Consider the following 20,500-nt stretch of genomic DNA (forward strand, 5'->3'; position numbering starts at 1 on the left):
TATGTCAAGGTGACACTCTTAAAGTGACAATGAAAGTCCAACCCCAGTAGAACGGCAGCGCAGAGATGTGGCAGGACGAATAGCTTTACATTTTTATATACGGAGCCCTTCACCGAGAGGGTCACTACGCAGTAGCCGCTGACGTCTGCTGAGTGGGATTTCGAGGCCATGGAGACCCGATGGCGCGTTGGCCGGACCGAGAGGGAATAGCGCCATACTGTATCAGGGTGTATGAAGCTCTCCGTGCTCCCGGAATCAAAAAGGCAAGTTGTGGCGCGGCCATTTACCTGGATGTCCATCGTGGACCTGGCTAGCTGATGGGGTCTGGATTGATCCAGCGTGATGGAGGCCGCTGTGGAGTCGGTAGCGTCGCTGTAGAACCCCGGTGAGGCGGCGGTGGGTGAGTCGGGGGCCCGTTGGCAGAATGGCGGACAAGATGGCGGCGTGGGAGAGGAAGGACAAAATGGCAGCGCCCATGACGATCCCGATCCCCACGAGGCTGGAGGGAGGCAAGATGGCCGCTCCCACGAATCGCACGCGGCGCTGCTGGAAGTAGGGGTCTTCTGACTTCTGCAGACGCCAGCGTAGTGTCCCTTCTTACCGCAGGCAGAGCAGACCGCGTTTTTCGCTGGGCAGCGCGCCCTGGGGTGTTTGGTTTGGCCACAGAAATAACATTTCTGGCTCGGGCGGGACATCGCTGCAGCAGTTGAGGCCAGGGCCCGTGGCGGCGGCTGCGGCATCCATGAGGCGGCCGCACGGTCCGGGGAGTAGGCCTCCATGTTCCGGTGGGCTACGTCCAACGAGAGGGTGAGTGAAATCGCCTTCTTCAGGTCGAGCTCGCTACTTTCCAGCAGTCGCTGCCGTGTGTGAGTGGACCTGAGGCCCGCCACGAGGGCGTCCCGGATGAGCTCCTCCGTATGTTCCGTGGCTGTTACTTGCTTGCATTCGCAGGCTCGGCCGAGTTCCTTCAGCGCCCGTATGTATGCTTCTGTGGGTTCCCCGGGCTGTTGTTTGCGAGACCCCAGGAGATGTCTTGCGTAAACATAGTTGACCGGGCGTGCGTATTGCTCCTTCAAGATGTCGATAGCCCCCTGGTAGCTCATAGCGTCCCGGATAAGGGCAAAAGCTCGGTGGTTTACTTTAGAGTTCAGCACCCTGAGCTTGTCGGCATCGGCGGCGACGGTCTCGCCGGATGCAGTCAGAAAGGACTCAAAACAGTGCAGCCAGTGCGAGAACTTAGCAGTCAAGTCCGGTTCTTGCGGGTCGAGTTCCAGGCACTTGATCTTAAGAATCTGCAGCATCGTTTTTTTTTTTTTTTCAGTAGTTAATAAAATTGATGCGCTATCAATTCTAATAAAAGGCTGGGCAGAGTTCAGAACAACAGGCTTTTATTAACTACTGAATTGCACTTCAGACAGATCAGGACTATGCCTCTAGTGGACGACCGAATGCCAGGAGCTGCCATGCGGCCGCTCTTATACTCGGTAGCCCAGGGGCGGAGTCAGCTGAGGCATAGTCGGGCACAACAGTGAAACAAGAGTGAACGACAACAACAACAACAACAACAGTGAACACAGTGAACTACAGTGGTTTACCACACCTTGCCAACCTGGAGCTAGCTGCTCACTAGATTGCAGGAATATGGGCTCCGAGCTAACCGCCCCAAATGCGAGTTTTTTAGAAAACAGATCTCGTATTGTGGCCACGTTATCGACAAAGAGGGGTTACATAAGTCCCCAGAGAAGATTGAGGCAGTAGTCAAGGCTCCAGCACCGGAAAATGTTTCACAACTGAGGTCGTTCCTCAGGCTGGTAAACTACTACCATAAGTTCTTGGCAAATTTGTCTACAATACTACACCCACTGAACACCCTACTGCAAACTGGGGTGCCATGGAAGTGGAGTGACGAATGTAGACGAGCTTTCCAGAAGAGCAAAACACTAATCACATCGAAAGAGGTATTGGCCCCTTACAACCCGGCATTACCAATTCGGTTGGCATGTGATGCGTCACCGTACGGCATTGGAGCGGTGCTGTCGCACAAATTCTTGGACAGCTCAGAGAGGCCAATAGCCTTTGCGTCACGATCACTAACCTCAGCCGAGCGTAACTATGCCCAGCTTGACAGGGAGGCCCTCAGCCTAGTGTGGGGAGTGAAAAAGTTCAATCACTATCTGCACGGGCAGAAATTCACCTTGCTGACTGATCACCAGCCTCTTGTCTCCATTTTTAATCCGAAGAAGGGCGTTCCGGTGATGATTGCGCAACGACTACAAAGATGGTCACTTTTTCTAGGGGCGCACCACTATGAGATTGAATATAAGGGCACAAAACAGCATGGAAATGCTGATGGGCTATCACGCCTGCCACTGCCTACTGCGGAGGAAGCACCAGCAGTGGATCCTGTTGAAACATTACATTCGACTATAGTTGAATACCTACCGGTAACTAACGCTTGTATCGAAAAGGAAACCCGAAATGACCCGACACTGTCTCGGGTATATGATTTGACGGTGAAGGGATGGCCAGCACATGGCGACTCACTGTTGCCAGCATTCTCGACAAGGAGAGAACAGCTGTCAGTGTGCCGGGGGACCTTGATGTGTGGATCCCGAGTGGTAATTCCACCCAAGTTAAGGGATAGAGTGCTCAATGAGCTTCATGAGGGTCATCTGGGAGGGGTAAAGATGAAAAGCCTAGCCAGGGCTTATGTGTGGTGGCCGGGAATCGATAAACAAATCGAGGACCTGACCAAGAGCTGCTCAGGATGCCAGAAAGTCCAAAATGCACCACCACAGACCCCTCTACACCCATGGGAGTGGCCCTCATCTCCATGGCAATGGGTGCATATTGATTTTGCTGGTCCATTCATGGACTCAATGTTTTTAATAACCGTGGATGCGCACTCGAAATGGCCTGAGGTCATCAAAATGTCCACCACCACCACCACGGAGAAAACTATTGCAGTCCTACGGACCACTTTTGCCAGGAATGGCTTGCCAGAACAGATTTGCTGCGACAACGGACCACAGTTTGTGTCCGAAGAGTTCCGGAGGTTCTTGAAAAAGAATGGGGTAAGGCATTACACATCCGCCCCGTATCATGCAGCCACAAATGGATTGGCTGAGAGGTTCGTACAAACCTTTAAGAAGGCAATAAAAGCTATGTACAATGACAACATTCCGCTGCAGCACAAGGTGGACAATTTCCTGTTCGCCTACCGGAATGCGACACATGCAGTCACCAACCAGGCCCCAGCCATGATGTTCTTTAACCGAAGGTTAAGATCTCGCCTGGATTTGCTCAGACCAAACGTACGAAGAGATGTTGAGAGTAAGCAATTCCAGCACATCCATGAGAAGCCAACAAGGAGCTTCAATGTAGGGCAACCAGTCTTGGCCCGCGACTACCGAACAGAGAAATGGCAGCCAGGAAAGATATGCACATGGCAGGGCCCACTAATGTACACAGTGGACGTTGGGGAGAGCATCGTAAGATGCCATGTTGACCAGATCCTAGAGTCACAGGAACAAGTCAACCCCATGCCTCGCCCATACGTACCTGGTGATGAACCCGACGTACAGGTCGCATCTACCCCAGAAACAGTAGCATCGGAAGCTGATGAACCAACCGACGACAGGGGGCCAGAATCGCCTCCGCACCAAGAGCAAGACACTCGGGAAAGGCGCTATCCAGAAAGGATCAGAAAGCCTCCCCAAAGACTGAATATATAAATAGACTATTTTCAGCTAATGTTGCATGTTAAAAGTGTTAATTGTAATTAGTTTGATATTTAATTGTTAAATGAGTGTTATGGTACTGTTAATCTGAAAGGGGAGGAATTGTAATGTATGTACCTTTAAGGGGGGAACTATCTTTTACAGCTCATGTATACTGCAGTACCGGCAGTGACCACACCTGTATATAGCACTGAGTAGTAATCTGTACAGATCAGTTCCAGTGTGAGCCACGTTGAGTAAACACCTGTTGTACCGTTCTCCTGCAGTCTGTGTCTTATTATACACAGACACAACAGGAGCGGCACCCTGCCTCTCCAGTAGGCAGAGGCCCTAATGGTTAAAAGATGTTCACCAGCAGTGAGTTCAAGGCAGAGCGTGCAACAGCTCATTAATCACTATGGGATCCATTACCTTCACCTCTTACTGTTCTGGGGCTTTCTGCCAGCGCGAAACCTGCTCCGATCGGGACCGAGTACCAGTCGGAATGCCAAGGATAGCCTGGAATCTCAGCACGACTATTAAGTGTTTGGAATAATGTGCCAGGTGAGCCAGTAGGATATTCTTGGTGAAGCTGATCGAGTGGGTGGGAGAGCCAGGGTGCGAGAGCTGAATGGGCGCTTTGTCCTCTCCCTAGTGCTGGTTACCAGCTGGCTGCTGGGAGGTCCTGCTCCCTGGGAGAAGAGCCTGATCTTTCGCTGAACCTGCTGGAAATGGTACTGCCGAGATGACTAACTCACGATGTCCTACTCCTCTCTGGCAGAAGAATTTGCACGGTCTCACTGTGCCAACAGCTCACCCAAAAGGAAATTGCAATTAACAAAAGGGTTAAAGCAAGATAAACTAGAACCTGTTTCAGGTTTGTCTTACCAGAAGATAGGAATTTTGATGAACAATATGTAAATTTCTGGACATTGAGTGCATTGCTCGGAGGCAGGTTGCCAGAGCTGTCAGACAATTCACAACATGATGTCCTTGCAGCTTTCAGTAACTGGGAGGACAGCAATGTCCACAGTGATTGGCACTAAGCCAGGGTTAATCAGCTCGAAATGTCTGTAGACAGCTGCTCTGGTAAGGGCAGGAGCCCAGAACTTATTGCAGCTGGTAATAGTGGGTCAGCGCTGAACCCATTTGTAGGTCATGCCCCTGTCCAGCAGTTTAACAGCTGTTCTGATGAATCGGCAGTTACGTTGATGGGGAGGTTGTTGGTTAACAGTTACTCAGTCGACTCTCAGTGACACTGGACGCCCCGGCAGGAGGTTCATTCGCGCCCGCGGAATCAGTCTGTGAATGAAAACAATCTCGGGACGCAGTCTTGTGTCGGCCGTGACACAATTGGTAGCATCTTCGCCTCTGAGTCAGAAGGTTGTGGGTACAAAGTCCCACTCCAGAGACTTGAGCACAAAAATCCAGGCTGACACTCCAGTGCAGTGCTGACGGAGTGCTGCACTGTCGGAGGTGCCTTCTTTCAGATGAGACATTAAATCGAGGCCCTGTCTGCTCTTTCAGGTGGACGTAAAAGATCCCATGGCCACTATTCCGAAGAAGAGCAGGGGAGTTGTACAGGGCCTTGGTGAGACCGCACCTTGAGTATTGTGTGCAGTTTTGGTCGCCTTATCTGAGGAAGGATGTTCTTGCCATGGAAGGGGTGCAGCGAAGATTCACCAGGCTGATACCTGGGATGGCAGGAATGACGTATGAGGAGAGATTGTGTCGATTGGGCTTATACTCACTGAAGTTTAGAAGATTGCGAGGGGATCTCATCGAAACCTATAAAATTGTGTCAGGCCTGGACAGACTAGATGCAGGAAGGATGTTCCCGATGGCCGGGGAGTCCAGAACCAGGGGTCGTAGTCTAAGGATAAGGGGTAAGCCATTTAGGACTGAGATGAGGAGGAATTTCTTCACCCAGAGAGTGGAGAACCTGTGGAATTCTCTACCACAGAGGGCGGTGGACGCCAGTTCATTAAATATATTCAAGAAGGAGTTAGATATAAATATATTCAAGAAGGAGTTGGATATATTTCTTAAGGCTAAAGGGATCAAGGGATATGGGGAGAAGGCAGGGACAGGGTACTGAATTTGGATGATCAGCCATGATCTCATTGAATGGCGGGGCAGGCTCGAGGGGCCAAAGGGCCTACTCCTGCTCCTACCTTCTATGTTTCTATGTTTCTATGAGTTACTCCCGGTATCCTGGCCAATATTTATCCCTCAATCAACATCAGAAAAATAGATTATCAGGTCATTATCACTATGCTGTTTGTGGGAGCTTGCTGTGCGCAAATTGGCTGCCGCGTTTCCTACATCACAACAGTGACTGCACTCCAAAAGTACTTCATTGGCTGTTTGGGGCATCCAGTGGTCATGAAAGGCGCTATATAAATGAAGGTCTTTGAAATATCTCATCACAACTGAGATAAAATTTGAAGGGGCCTTTTCCCTGTTTCCAGGAGCATGTTATATTGAACATAGAAAGTCTCTTTTTAGCAGGTTTAATGTGGCTGATGATCAACGTATTTGTATAACGAGGTTGACAACTCTTGCTAGCTGAAGTGCAGCACTTTCCAACAGGAGAGGATTATCAAACAAATAAAGACAATTGAAGAGGTTAGTGATTGCTACTCATTCGGTATTTAGAGTCCATTTCAGAGGGTTGTTTGCAGCCAAGGAGTGCTGCTTTGCATCTGTCTGCCTCCTGACCACCGAGAGACTGATCCTGTCATTAACTGGAAGAAGCATTTCCCCAGTGGACCATTTCTCACCAAGTATCGGCACAGGAACAGCTGAACGAACGGAATATGATACTTGTGAACTGTGTTCAGGATGCAAATTTGTGCAGTAACTGGAGAATCAAAGTGTTTTCTCTTGAACTGAAAGTGAATTAATCATAATCTGCCTTAATTGGGGGCATTTACAGGTTAATGCCTGCCTACAGGAGAATGCATTGAATGAAGATGAAATGTTGATATTCATCCTTTGTGTATTGTTTTCCTGAGTAAAGTGAGTCCGCTTTATGGCAGCATGAACTTTTTCATTGTCTGTGGTTTATATTTATTGAGTCCCACTGCATGGGATTGTCCTGTGTCCCGATGTGGAGACCGCACTGTCCAAGGTGATTGCTTCATATCATTCTCTGTGATACAGAGAGACCTTCTGGCTGTTCGACCCAATTGGTGACCCAGAAAGAAAAGAACGACTTGCATTTATATAGCGTCTGTCACAACCACCGGATGTCCCAAAGCGCTTTACAGCCAATGAATTTGTGGGAGACTGCCGCGTAAAGAATTAGGCAACACAGCGAGCTACAAGAAATAGGTCTTTACTCCAACTCTCACAATGCAGTACTGAATTCGTACAGCCCGCGAACCTGTGATGACTCACGGATTGGTCACCTGCTGGAACCTGATTGGTTTTCCTTCTCTCAGCAGCAGGCAAGTCTGAACATGCCTTATTCCTCTCAGCTTGCAACTGTCTTGCGGGGGGAGGGGAATACAGCAGTTAAAAGGGGATTATACAGGTTTATCTACATACACACAGTGTTTCCCCAATGTGGCAACGCCCCCCCCAGAATCCTCGTTAACTGTAAAAGTCAGTCTCTGCGGAGGTTTGACCAAACGGCCGTAGCGGCTGTAGTAGCCATCTGGCGTGTGAGGAGGGCTGTCTGGGAGGTCGGCCGGTTGGTTCGTCGGCTGGTCTGGCGGCTGGTCTGCCGGTGGGCTGGCTGGACGGGCTGCCGACGAAGGTGGGGCGGCGGCCGGGAAGTAAGGTTTTGGTGTCTCTTGGTCCTCTTGTGGGGCCGCCGCCAACGCGGGAGGTCTGCCCCGCCGCAGGGGGAGAGCCGGACGAAGCGGGAAGCTGAGGTCCAGGTGCGCCGGTTTGCGGCGGTCTACTGAAATAAGGTCCGGCTTCCCGCCGACGTCAATAAGAAAAGCTTTGTCCCCCGTCTCCAATACTGAGAAGGGGCTGGTGTATGGTGCCTGCAGCGGGCCTCTGTGCGCGTCCCGGCGCACGAAGACGAACTCCGCATGTCGTAAGTCTTGAGGCACGTAGGACGGCTGCGGGCCGTGTTGCAAAGTGGGCACTGGACGGAATTGCTGGGCCGCGTCCTGGTGCAGGGAAAGCTGTCTGGCAGCTGACCACGGCTCCGTTGTCAGGGGGAGGAAGTCGCCTGGTACTCTAAGCGGTTAGCCGTAGACCATCTCGGCCGCGGAGGCACGGAGGTCCTGTTTGGGCGCAGTGTGCAATCCCAGGAGGACCCAGGGTAGTTTGTCGATCCAGCTGGTGTCGGCCAGGCTGGCGCGGAGGGAGGCTTTCAAGGAACGATGAAAGCGCTCGCAGAGCCCGTTGGCCTGCGGGTGGTAGGCTGTTGTCCTGTGCAACTTGGTGCCGAGGCCGGCGGTGATGGCATTCCACAAGTGGGAGGTGAACTGGGGGCCTCTGTCCGAGGATATGTCGGTCGGCACGCCGAACCGGGCCACCCATGTCGAGACGAATGCTTGCGCGACATCGGTCGTGGTGGTGGAGGCGAGGGGAACCGCCTCGGGCCATCTGGTGGTGCGGTCGACGATCGTGAGCAGGTGTGTGAAACCGTGCGACGGCGGCAAGGGGCCTACCAGATCGACGTGGACGTGGTCGAAACGCCTCTCGGGCACCGGGAAACACTCCAATGGCGCCGTGGTGTGTTGCTGGACCTTAGCGCGCTGACACGCCACGCATGTATTGGTCCAGTCTCTCACATCCTTGTGGAGTCCAGGCCAGACGAACTTGGCGGACATGAGTTTCTGAGACGCACGCATCCCTGGATGTGAGAGGCCGTGGATGATGTCGAAAACTCGCTTGCGCCAGGCGGATGGGACGATCGGCCTAGGCGAGGGGACTGAGACGTCGCACAGGAGGGTTGTGCCAGCTGCGTGGAAGTGGATGTCGGCCAGAGTGAGGCTGGTGGTTGACGTCCTGAGGGCCTGGATCTCCGCGTCGGCGGCCTGGTCTCTCGCCATGCTGGCGTAGTCGACGCCCAGGTGCACTGCGTGGAGCGAGGGTCTTGAGAGGCAGTCGGCCACCAAATTGTCCTTGCCGGCGACATGGCGGATGTCCGTGGTGAACTCCGAGATGAAGTTGAGTTGGCGCTGTTGGCGCGCGGACTAGGGTTCGGTTACTTTGGCCATGGCGAAAGTGATCGGCTTGTGGTCCACGAATGCGGTGAACGGCCGGCCTTCCAGGAGGAAATGGAAGTGCCGGATTGCCAGGAACAGGCGTCCGTGGTGAGGGCGGTCTTGGCGCCCGGGATGGGGTGGGCCAGTAGTGTGGCGTTGGCCAAGGCGCTTTTGGTCTGGTAGAAGGCTGTCGCCATCTTGCTGGACCAGGTGAGTTGCTCTTTGCCCGTTTTGCCCCTGGTGGCTTCATAGAGGGGGCGCATGAGTGAGGCGGCCTTGGGCACGAAACGGTGATAGAAATTGACCATCCCCAAAAATTCCTGCAGCGCCTTGACCGAGGTGGGCTGGGGAAAGTCCGCCACCACCTGAACCTTGGAAGGTAGGGGAATGGCTCCCCTTGGCGAGATTCTGTGGCCGAGAAAGTCAATTTGGGCTGCTCCGAACTGGCATTTGGCCGGGTTGACGATTAGCCCGTGTTGGCTGAGGCGCTGGAAAAGCGAGCGCAAATGCGCGATGTGCTCGGCCTTGCTGGTGCTGGCCACGAGGATATCGTCCAGATAGACGAACAGGAAGCTCAGGTCCCGTAGGACTGAATCCATGAGCCGTTGGAAGGCCTGTGCGGCGTTCTTGAGCCCGAAGGGCATGCGCAGGAACTCGAACAGTCCGAAGGGGGTGATGACCGCCGTCTTCTGGACGTCTGCGTGGTGGACGGGGACCTGATGGTAGCCGCGAATCAGGTCGACCTTGGAAAAGACGGACTTTCCTGCTAGGTGCGCCGAGAAATCTTGGATGTGCGGAATGGGGTATCTATCGGGCGTGGTGGCATCGTTGAGCCGTCTGTAGTCGCCGCAGGGGCGCCAGCCACCGCCCGGCTTGGGCACAATGTGGAGGGGGGACGACCAGGGGCTGTTCGAGCGGCGGATGATGCCCAGTCTCTCCATCGTGGCGAATTCTTCCTTGGCCACCGCCATCTTGGCTGGGTCCAGGCGTCTGGCTCGGGTGAACACTGGTGGTCCCGTAGTGGCGATGTGGTGCTCGACACCATGCTTGGCTGCCGCGGCTGAGAAGGTCGGTTGTGTGAGCCTCGGGAAGTCTGCGAGTAGGCGGGTGTAGTCGTCATCTGCCGGGGCAGAGCTGTTGCTCTGCTGGCAGGCCAGTGAAGCGAAAGTTGCTGCGTCGATCAGGCGCCTGTCGCGGACGTCGACCAGGAGTCCGTGGGCGCAAAGAAAATCGGCGCCCAGCAAGGGATGTGCCAACGAGGCCGTCACGAAATCCCACGTAAATCGCTGGCCGTTGAAACAAACCTCGGCCCGTCGCTTTCCAAAAGTAGCGATGGCTGCGCCATTTGCCGCCACGAGAGGTGGGCCGCTGCAGCCTGCCTGGATGTCGAGCTGGGAGGCAGGAATTATGCTGCATTGGGCTCCGGTGTCGCAAAGGAATCTGCACCCTGAAAGGGAGTCGGTTATGTACAGCAGTTTACCTGCGGTGCCGATGGCCATCGTGGCGGCGGGGGTGCGGTCGAGCGGGCCTAGACGGCGGCGCGGGGCTGGCGTGTTGGGCCGGGTGGCCATCTTGGTTTGATCGAAAGAGCAGGGTGCTCTGCAGCATTGGGTCTTGTGGCCGAAACGCGCGTGGTAGTAGCATAGTTCTGTGGCCTGGCGTGGCGGCGCGCGCTCAGTGGTGTCGGGGAGCCTTGCGGCTGCACAGCCGAGTTGGGCGACGGCGAAGACTTTGTCCGCGGCGGCTGCCAGTTGTACGCAGTCCGTGATCGGGGACCCCGCGAGGGCAGTCTGTACCTGCTGAGGAAGCAGGCTGAGGAAAAGGGCCCGAAACAAGAAGCACTGCGGTTCAGAGCCCAGGAGCGCAAGCATCCGGCTCATCAACTGGGTCGGGGTAGAGTCGCCGAGGCCTGGTAGTGAAAGAAGCCTGTGGGCCCTCTCCTCCCCGGACAGGCCGTAAGCCTGCAGCAAGCGGCCCTTAATTGTTGAGTACTTGCCGGTCTGTGGTGGGTTCCCCAGCAGGTCGAGAACTTCGGCGGCGGTGGAGCTTGCTAGTGCTGAGACTACGTGGAGGTACCTTTCTTCATCGTCTTGAACCCTGCGAAGGGTGAATTGGGCTTCCGTGTGCGCGGACCAAGCTGGTGCTAGGTGTTCCCAGAAGGTGGGGAGCTTCAAGGACACGGCGCCGGCCGACATCGGGCTGCTGCTGGTTGCCGTCGGGTCGTTGCTGGCCTCTGTAGGGCTACGTGAGTCGGGGGCTTCGGCCGCCGACATTCGGGGTCACCAATGTGGGAGACTACAGTCTCCCTCGTAAAGAATTAGGCAACACAGCGAGCTACAAGAAATAGGTCTTTACTCCAACTCTCACAATGCAGTACTGAATTCGTACAGCCCGCGACCCTGTGAGGACTCACGGATTGGTCACCTGCTGGAACCTGATTGGTTTTCCTTCTCTCAGCAGCAGGCAAGTCTGAACATGCCTTATTCCTCTCAGCTTGCAACTGTCTTGCGGGGGGAGGGGAATACAGCAGTTAAAAGGGGATTATACAGGTTTATCTACATACACACAGTGTTTCCCCAATGTGGCAACGCCACAAAGTACTGTTTGAAGTGTAGTCACTGTTGTAATGTAGGAAACACAGCAGCCAATTTGCACACAGCAAGCTCCCACAAACAGCAATGTGATAATGAGCAGATAATCTGTTTTTCGTTGGTGTTGATTGAGGGAGAAATATTGGCCAGCACACCAGGGATAACCTCTTTGCGGGTGACCGCTTTGCGGAACACCTCCGTTCAGTCCGTAAGGGTGACCCCGAGCTTCCGGTCGCCTGTCATTTTAATTCACCGCTCCATTCCCACTCGGACCTCACCGTCCTTGGCCTCTTGCATTGTTCCACGGAAGCTCAACGTAAACTCGAGGAACAGCACCTCATCTTCCGATTAGGCACTTTGCAGCCTTCCGGACTCAATATCGAGTTCAACAATTTCAGATCATAACCTCGGCCCCTATTACATTTTTACTCATATTTTTTTTCCACCCCTTTGTTTTGGGTTTTCCCTTCCCCCCACCCCCTTTCCTTTTTTTTTCTCTCTCCCACCTGGCAGCTGTCTCTCATCCTGCCAGAACATTTCAGACCTAATCTCAGCCGTCTTTTGTCTCCATCTCGTCTGGTTTTAACGTCTCTTTACTTCTTTTGTTCTCTCCCAGCCCTGCCTTTGATCTATTTCATTTCCTTTCCAGTTTTGAAAAAGGGTTTGACCCGAAACGTTGACTCTATTTTCTCTCCACGGATGTTGCCTGGCCTGCTGAGTTTTTCCAGCATTTTCTGTTGTTATTTCGGATTTCCAGCATCTGCAGTATTTTGCTATCATAACTCCCCTGCTCTTCTTCAAAATAGTGGAATGGGATTTTTTACATCCACCCAAGAGGGCAGACTAACATCTCATCCGAAAGACAGTGCAGCACTCCCTCAGTACTGCATTGGAGTGTCAGCCTAGATTTTTGTGCTCAAGTCTCTGGAGTGGGACTTGAACCCACAACCTTCTGACTTAGAGGCGAGGGTGCTACCAACTGAGCCATGGCTGACACATATTGGACATCACGGCACGGTGGCATAGTGGTTAGCACTGTTGCCTCACAGCGCCAGGGACCCGGGTTCAAATCCGGCTTTGGGCGACTGTCTGTGTGGAGTTTGCACATTCTCCCTGTGTCTGCGTGGGTTTTCTCCGGGTGCTCCAGTTTCCTCCCACAGTCCAAAGATGTGCGGGTTAGGTTGATTTGGCTATGATAAAATTGACCCTTAGTGTTAGGGGATTAAATACGTGGGGTTACGGGGATAGGGTGGGATATGTGTCGGTGCAAGCTCGATGGGCCGAAATGGCCTCTATCTGCACTGTGGGGATTCTGTGATTCTCTGTGATCACGGTGGCATAGTGGTTAGCACTGTTGCCTCACAGCGCCAGGGACCCGGGTTCGAATCCGGCCTCGGGTGACTGTCTGTGTGGAGTTTGCACATTCTCCCCGTGTTTGCGTGGGTTTCCTCCGGGTGCTCCGGTTTCCTCCCACAGTCCAAAGATGTGCGGGTTAGGTTGATTGGCTATGATAAATTGACCCTTAGTGTTAGGGGGATTAAATACGTGGGGTTACGGGGATAGGGTGGGATATGTGTTGGTGTACGGGTTACAGGGATCGGGTGGGATATGTGTCGGTGCAGGCTCGATGGGCCGAAATGGCCTCTATCTGCACTGTGGGGTTTCTGTGATTTCTGTGATTTCTGTGATCAGCGGGTCAGTCAGCACCGTGATACAACAGGTGATTTGTGAGATCCAGGGTTTCATTTTGGATTATGTAGAATTGCATAGAAAATACAACATGGAAACAGGCCATTCGGCTCAACCTGTCCATGTTGGTCTTTATCCCCCTCAAGAGCAGTATCCTCATCCCATGCACTCGCCCTGTTCCCATATCTCTTTATTTCCTTTTCCTTCACCCACCTTTGGAACCCATTAGTAAATGTTAACATGGTCTCTGCTTCGATCACTAACTCCAGTAATGAATTCCACAGACTCACAACCCCCTGTGGAAAAATGCTTTCTCCTCCTTTCTTTCTGTGATAAATCTCTTATATTTAATCTTTTATGAATGGCCCCCTCATTCTATTCCCCACAATCACTGGAAACAGTTTGTTTTGATCTACTCTGTCTTATCCCTTCAGAATTTAAACACCTCTATGAAATCACCTGTAACCTGGAGACCACGTGCGGAGACAGAGCGAGCTGGGGGCTGGGTTCAGGTGGTTTTAGGAATGTGGTAAAACATTTCTTTCATTTAATTACTCTCAAGCTCATGGGACCAGGTTACCTGCAACAATATCTCAACCCCTAAAGCACACAGTAACCGAAGACATGATTTACCTCAGATAACAAGCTAATTTCGAGAGGTCTTTTCACAAAGTGCGGAGAGATGATCTTCTCTAATACTTAATTGACATGAATGATTGTCAGCATGTTTTAGCTGTGGTGTAAATTTTTCTGTCCTTGACTCCCAATAAATAGAGATCTGGAGATTGGGCCCAAACCGGAGGAGGGCCTAAAGCCGTGTGACTCCTGGTCACGGTGTGTGACTCACCGTGTGACTCCAGGTCACGGTGTGTGACTCACCATGTGACTCCAGGTCGCGGTGTGTGAGTCACCGTGTGACTCCAGGTCACGGTGTGTGACTCACCGTGTGACTCCAGGTCGCGGTGTGTGACTCACCGTGTGACTCCAGGTCGCGGTGTGTGACTCACCGTGTGACTCCAGGTCGCGGTGTGTGACTCACCGTGTGACTCCAGGTCACGGTGTGTGACTCCAGGTCACGGTGTGTGACTCACCATGTGACTCCAGGTCACAGTGTGTGACTCACCATGTGACTCCAGGTCATGGTGTGTGACTCACCGTGTGACTCCAGGTCGCGGTGTGTGACTCACCGTGTGACTCCAGGTCACAGTGTGTGACTCACCATGTGACTCCAGGTCATGGTGTGTGACTCACCGTGTGACTCCAGGTCACGGTGTGTGACTGACCATCTGACTCCAGGTCACGGTGTGTGACTGACCGTCTGACTCCAGGTCACGGTGTGTGACTGACCGTCTGACTCCAGGTCACGGTGTGTGACTGACCGTCTGACTCCAGGTCACGGTGTGTGACTGACCGTCTGACTCCAGGTCACGGTGTGTGACTGACCGTCTGACTCCAGGTCACGGTGTGTGACTCACCGTGTGACTCCAGGTCACGGTGTGTGACTCACCGTGTGACTCCAGGTCACGGTGTGTGACTCACCGTGTGACTCCAGGTGGATTCTTTAGCCAGTGTAGTTAAGATTTGAAGATGAAGCTTGGTATTATTTGCAGCACATTGAGATCTGTCTCTGACTCGATCCTCACATCTTCACCGACGGACAGCAATCCCATGGCCCCCTTGTCACTGTGTGCGCACAGTCTGGGGTATCCGGGACAGATGGAACATGAACAGGAAGGGGGACCTGTGATAGTCCCAGCTCACACACTCACATTACAAAGCAAAGCATGGCAGTCCAGAAAAAGGCAACTTGCTCTTTTGAAAAGGTGATTCTTTCTGTGAGGTGACAGGCTAGATCAGGAGATATGTAAAATTATTATAATTTATATATACCTGAAGTCTTGTCACTATCTGCCACATTTACACAGTAGAGGAGGTGGACACAAAGAAAACCTCATTTCACCCATTAATTCTTGAGAGAGGAAGTTGTTCTTCGCCGAGGATTGTATCTGAGCTCACTGCCGTCTGTCGCTGGCTGTTCCTTGTTCAATATGGCAGTTTTTGTGTCTTTTAAAGGCATCCAATGAAAACAATGGTCAGCTCTCCGTGTTTCCAGCAAGCAGCTCCAAAGCAACAGGCAGCATTTTTCTTTTCATGTTTTTTGTATTTGCGATTTCAGCCGAAGCTTGTACTGTCTCTCGGTGAGAGCAGCGAATTCAGCCTTCCGTCACAGTGAGCTTACAGCTGGCATCAATCTACAGGTGTGTTCACACCAGCAATGTGTTTCTATGATGAGTGAAGGTGAGGATTACTTGATGCCACATTGTGAATACAGGGAGTTGCAGAGTATAGAGTCAAAAGGTTTTCTTTAACTATAACACTTCTGGATATTGTAATGTTTGGGAGTATTCTGACTTTGCCTGCCTGTGTAATCGCTGAGATTGGGGGACTATAACAACAACAACAACGTGTATTTATAAAGCATCGTAATGTAGTAAAACGTCCCAAGGCGCTTCACAGGAGTATTATAAGACATAAATTTGACACAGAGCCACATAAGGAGAAATTAGGGCAGATGACCCAAAAGCTTGGTCAAAGATTTAGGTTTTAGGGAGCATGTTAAAGGAGGAGAGAGAGGTAGTGAGGCGGAGAGGTTTAGGGAGGGAATTCCAGAGCTTAGGGCCGAGGCAACAGAAGGCACGGCCACCAATGGTTGAGCGATTATAATCAGGGATGTTCCGGACTGTTCCACACTCTCCGGCTTGTTCCAGACTGTTCCACACTCTCCGACATGTTCTGGACTGTTCCACACTCTCCGACATGTTCCGGACTGTTCCACACTCTCCGGCATGTTCCGGACTGTTCCACACTCTCCGGCATGTTCCGGACTGTTCCACACTCTCCGGCATGTTCTGGACTGTTCCACACTCTCCGCCCGATGTTTTTCTCTCTCCTTTGGCCCTGATTCTATCCTTGCGTCTCTCTGAAGCGCCTTAGGATGTTTTTCCGCGTTAAATGTTGTATTGATTTCTTTGTGGGTTCAATGACGAGACATTTATGAAGGAGAATGAGTTTTAATCTAAAGTCTGTTCAACTCTTTATACAGCATTTACAGGAGACATTATGCTGTGATGCATCTTAAATGAAACTGAAACTAAACCCAAACTGCTTGTCTCCCACATGACCTCTGCTGGTCAGGCATAAGTGATCAATACCTGCAAACATGCTATTAAGGCATCATAATCGAACAGGCAAATACCATCTCTATTTGCTGATATCATTACATCTCCTTTCCTTAAAACAAAAGTATTTTACTTTTAACTAACAACATGTTTTCTTTGTATTAATCTGCATTTTAACTGTAACACTTAATGAACTTACATTATCATTATCATGATCAAGGTTTTTTAACCTTGCTTTGTGTGTTCACATGAAATATGTCGATACACTAGAACTTGAAGAAAGAATAAGATAACATTACTTCCTTCTATAACAATAGTCCTTAAATTTGCTCAATGAGTCTCTCAGGAGGCTTCACGTGTCTTGAGGATTTTCTGATTGATTGTCCTTGAATCTGAGTTGTTGCCTCAGATGATTGGTTCTCAGCTGTGTGATCAGGTTGTTCAACAGTATCAGTCTCTTGACCTGCTGTGGCTGGTCCCATGAGAAGATCCCTACGATTTCTTCTCAGAACAGCACCCTCATCTGTCTGAATGGTGTATGATCTTGGTTGAACTTCACTCAGGACAGTTCCCTTCTGAGTCCATGTGTTTGTTTTGTCTTTGAACCTTACTTGGTCACCAGTGTGGAGTTCAGGTAGGTTTTCTGTTCCTCTGTCATAGTAGTACTTTTGCTTTTCTTTCTGTTGCTCTTTGAACTTCCTCACTTTCTCCCCCTCTTTTGTTTTCAGGAGGTTCTCCGGGATGGGTAGGTTTGACCTTAGCCGACGTCCCATCAGGAGTTGGGCTGGTGACATACCACACTCGAGCGGCGTTGTGCGGTATACAAGCATGCTCTGGTAGAAGTCAGTTCCACTGTCTTTTGCCTTGTACATCAGTCTTTTCACTGTCTGGACCGATTTTTCCACGAGTCCATTGGACTGTGGAAAGTGAGGACTTGACGTTGTGTGGACAAAGTCCCACTCTTTGGCAAAGTGTCGGAAACTTGCATTGTAAAACTGAGGTCCGTTGTCTGTGAAGACCTCGCTTGCCACGCCATGTCTGGAGAATATGGCTTTCATACATGTTATCACAGCATCTGCAGTGGTGGTGTGCAGTCTACAAACCTCTGGATACAGGGAGTAATAGTCTGTGACTACAAGATAGTCCTTCCCTTGACATACGAATAGGTCAACGCCTACCTTCTGGTAAGGTCTGTCTGGTGCTGGGTGTGGCTTTAGTGGTTCTACCAGATTGCTTGCTCGATATTTCAGGCATATTGTGCAGTTTGACACCTCATTTGTCACATCTTGGTTGATTCGTGGCCAGTACATCACCTCTCATGCTCTTTTCTTACACTTTTCGATTCCCAGATGTCCTCCATGGATCTTTTTTAGCATCTCTCTTCTCAGACTCTTTGGGATAACTATTTTACTTCCTTTGTAGATGATGTCTTCGACCACTGATAGTTCCGCCCTGCAGTTCCAGTACTCTGCTATATCAGGTGAGCAGTCTTGCTTCATGTTGGGCCATCCATCCAAGATGCTTTTTCTCAGTCGTCTCATTGTTTCATCTTTGTTTGTCTCAGTCTTTATGAGCTCCATTTTTGCATCTGCTATGGGCAGTGCACTTGTGATCATGTCCACGTAGGCGTTCACTTTGTCATCCATTGTGGTGTTTGCGGGCTCACTTGGGTCTACAGCTCTGGACAACGTGTCTGCTGTATACATCAGCTTACCCGGTGTGTACGCAACATTCAGTGTATAGCGTTGCAGCCTGATCATCATTCTTTGTATTCTAAGCGGACAGCTATTTAGTGGCTTTTGGAACAATGCAATCAAGGGCTTATGGTCAGTCTCTACACTGATTGCTTGTCCTGCCACAAACTGGTGAAATCTTTCACAGGCGTATGTGATGCTGAGCAGCTCCTTTTCTATTTGAGCATATCGCGTCTCCGCGTCTGTCATTGAGCGCGATGCATATGCAATAGGTTGCCAGTAGTCATATTGTTGCAGAAGAACGGCACCGAGCCCACTCTGTGATGCATCTGATGATATCTTGATGGGTCTCGTTGGGTCATAAAACCTCAGAACTGGTTCCTCTGTGAGCAGTTTCTTTAGATCGCTCCATGACTTCTCATGCTCATGATTCCATTCCCATTCTATGTTCTTTTCAGTTAGTCTTCTCAGTGGCGCCATCTTTTCTGAGAGGTTGGATATGAATTTCTCCATGTAGTTGATCATTCCATTAAACCTCTGCATGTCCTTTTTGCACTGTGGCTTTGGCATATTCTCAATGGCGGACACCTTTCTGGGATCTGGTCTGATGCCCTCACTGCTAAGGATATCTCCCACGAATGTCAGTTCTGTCACCCCGAGCTGGCATTTCTCTCTATTCAGCTTCAGGTTTGTTTTCCTTGTTGCTTCCAGCACTTTTTTCAGTCTCTCGTCATGCTCAGTTCTCATGGTTCCCCATACTATGATGTCATCCATTGATGTATCAACTCCCTCCAGGTGCTCATAGATCATATGGATAGTCTTGTGATACACTTCAGGAGCTGAGGCAATGCCAAATGGTAACCTTAGGAATCTGTATCTGCCAAATGGACTGTTGAACGTGCACAGTCTTGAACTTGCTTCGCCCAGCTTCATCTGCCAAAATCCTGATGATGCATCTAACTTGCTGAAATATTTTGCATTTGCAAACTGTGCCATGATTTCCTCACGTGTAGGAAGCTTGAAGTGCTCTCTCTTTATTGCTCTGTTTAGATCTCTTGGATCCAGGCAAATTCTGAGCTTTCCATTCTTTTTGTCCACTACGACGAGGGAACTCACCCACTCAGTTGGCTCATCTATCTTCCGAATCACGTTCAGGCTTTCCATCCTGTCCAACTCTGCCTTCAGTTGCTTTTGAAGAGCAAACGGAACTTTTCTGCATGGATGTATGACCGGTGTCATACTTTTATCTACTCTGATCGTGTGTTCTCCTGGAATGCAGCCTAGACCCTTAAATAGGTCGTTGTACTCTTTCATGAGTTCATCATAGACTGTCTCTCCTTCGCTTTCCACAACGAGGACTTTCTTTACCAGGTTCTGTCTCTCACAGGCTTTTAAACCTAGTATGGCTTGCACCTCCTTTGGCACCACGATTAATGCTAGCGTGTGCTCTCTGTCCTTGTGTGTTACTTTGACAATGCATCTTCCTTTCACTGGTATATCAGTACCTGAGTATCCTGTCACTTTCACTTTTATTCCATGTATCTTTGGTCTGGGTCTAATTTTCTTAAAATCAGTCTCTGATATCACATTAACTTGTGCTCCAGTATCCAATTTAAATGGAATGTGTATGTCATTCACTTTTAGTGTCAACATCCAGTCTCTTTCTTCTTTTTTGTTTTCAGACACAACATCTACATAGAAGTCCTCTATCTCGCTCTCATCTACTGTATGGACCTTGCTTTGTTGCGCTTGGTTCTTGCAGCAACGGGCATAATGGTTGTTTTTGTTGCAACTATTGCATGTTTTACCATATGCTGGACACTTTTTTGGTGTATGCTGTGTACCGCATCGACTACATGACTTCCGATTGTCCCTTTCATTTTCGTTCACTGGCCACGCCTCTTTTTTCACATTGGCGCTCTTTTTGTTAAACGGTTTGTGTCCGTTCTTACTCACTGCATCCACGTTGCAGCTATTGTCACTGAACAGCGCCTTTGCCTGCAACTTCACAGTCTCTGTAGCCCTACACAGTGCTATGGCTTTTCCCAGGTCTAGATCTTGCTCTCTTAGCAGTCTTTCCCTTAGACCATTATCTGGAATACCACACACCAGTCTGTCTTTTATCAGCGAGTCTGTCAGTCCCCCAAAGTCACATGTTTTGCTTCGGTTTCTCAGTTCAGTCACATACTGATCAATAGTATCACCCATTTTCTGTACACATATGAAAAATCTGTGCCTCTCAAACGTCACGTTACGTTTAGGTATGCAGTAGGCCTCAAACTGTTCCATTATTTTATCTAGCTTCATTTTGTCTCCATCAACAGCGAATGTGAAGTTATTATACACCTCCAGCGCTTCATCACCCACGACATGTAAGAACAGTGACGATTTCTGTTTATTACTTTTCTCGTCAGCTCCGATTGCTGATAAATACAACCCCACACGTTGTTTGAA

At 50.5% G+C, this 20,500-nt stretch overlaps 1 protein-coding gene across 1 annotated transcript in view; it reads left to right on the forward strand.

The window, feature by feature from the left end:
- Nucleotides 1–20,500, forward strand: part of LOC147100493 (ephrin type-B receptor 2-like) — a 298,808-nt gene that overhangs the window by 138,254 nt on the left and 140,054 nt on the right. The gene's annotated exons all lie outside the window — the stretch shown is intronic.

The sequence above is a fragment of the Somniosus microcephalus genome, chromosome 25, assembly GCF_052327205.1.
Source record: "Somniosus microcephalus isolate GS21.2 chromosome 25, FLI_Smic_1.0, whole genome shotgun sequence".
NCBI lineage: Eukaryota > Metazoa > Chordata > Chondrichthyes > Squaliformes > Somniosidae > Somniosus > Somniosus microcephalus.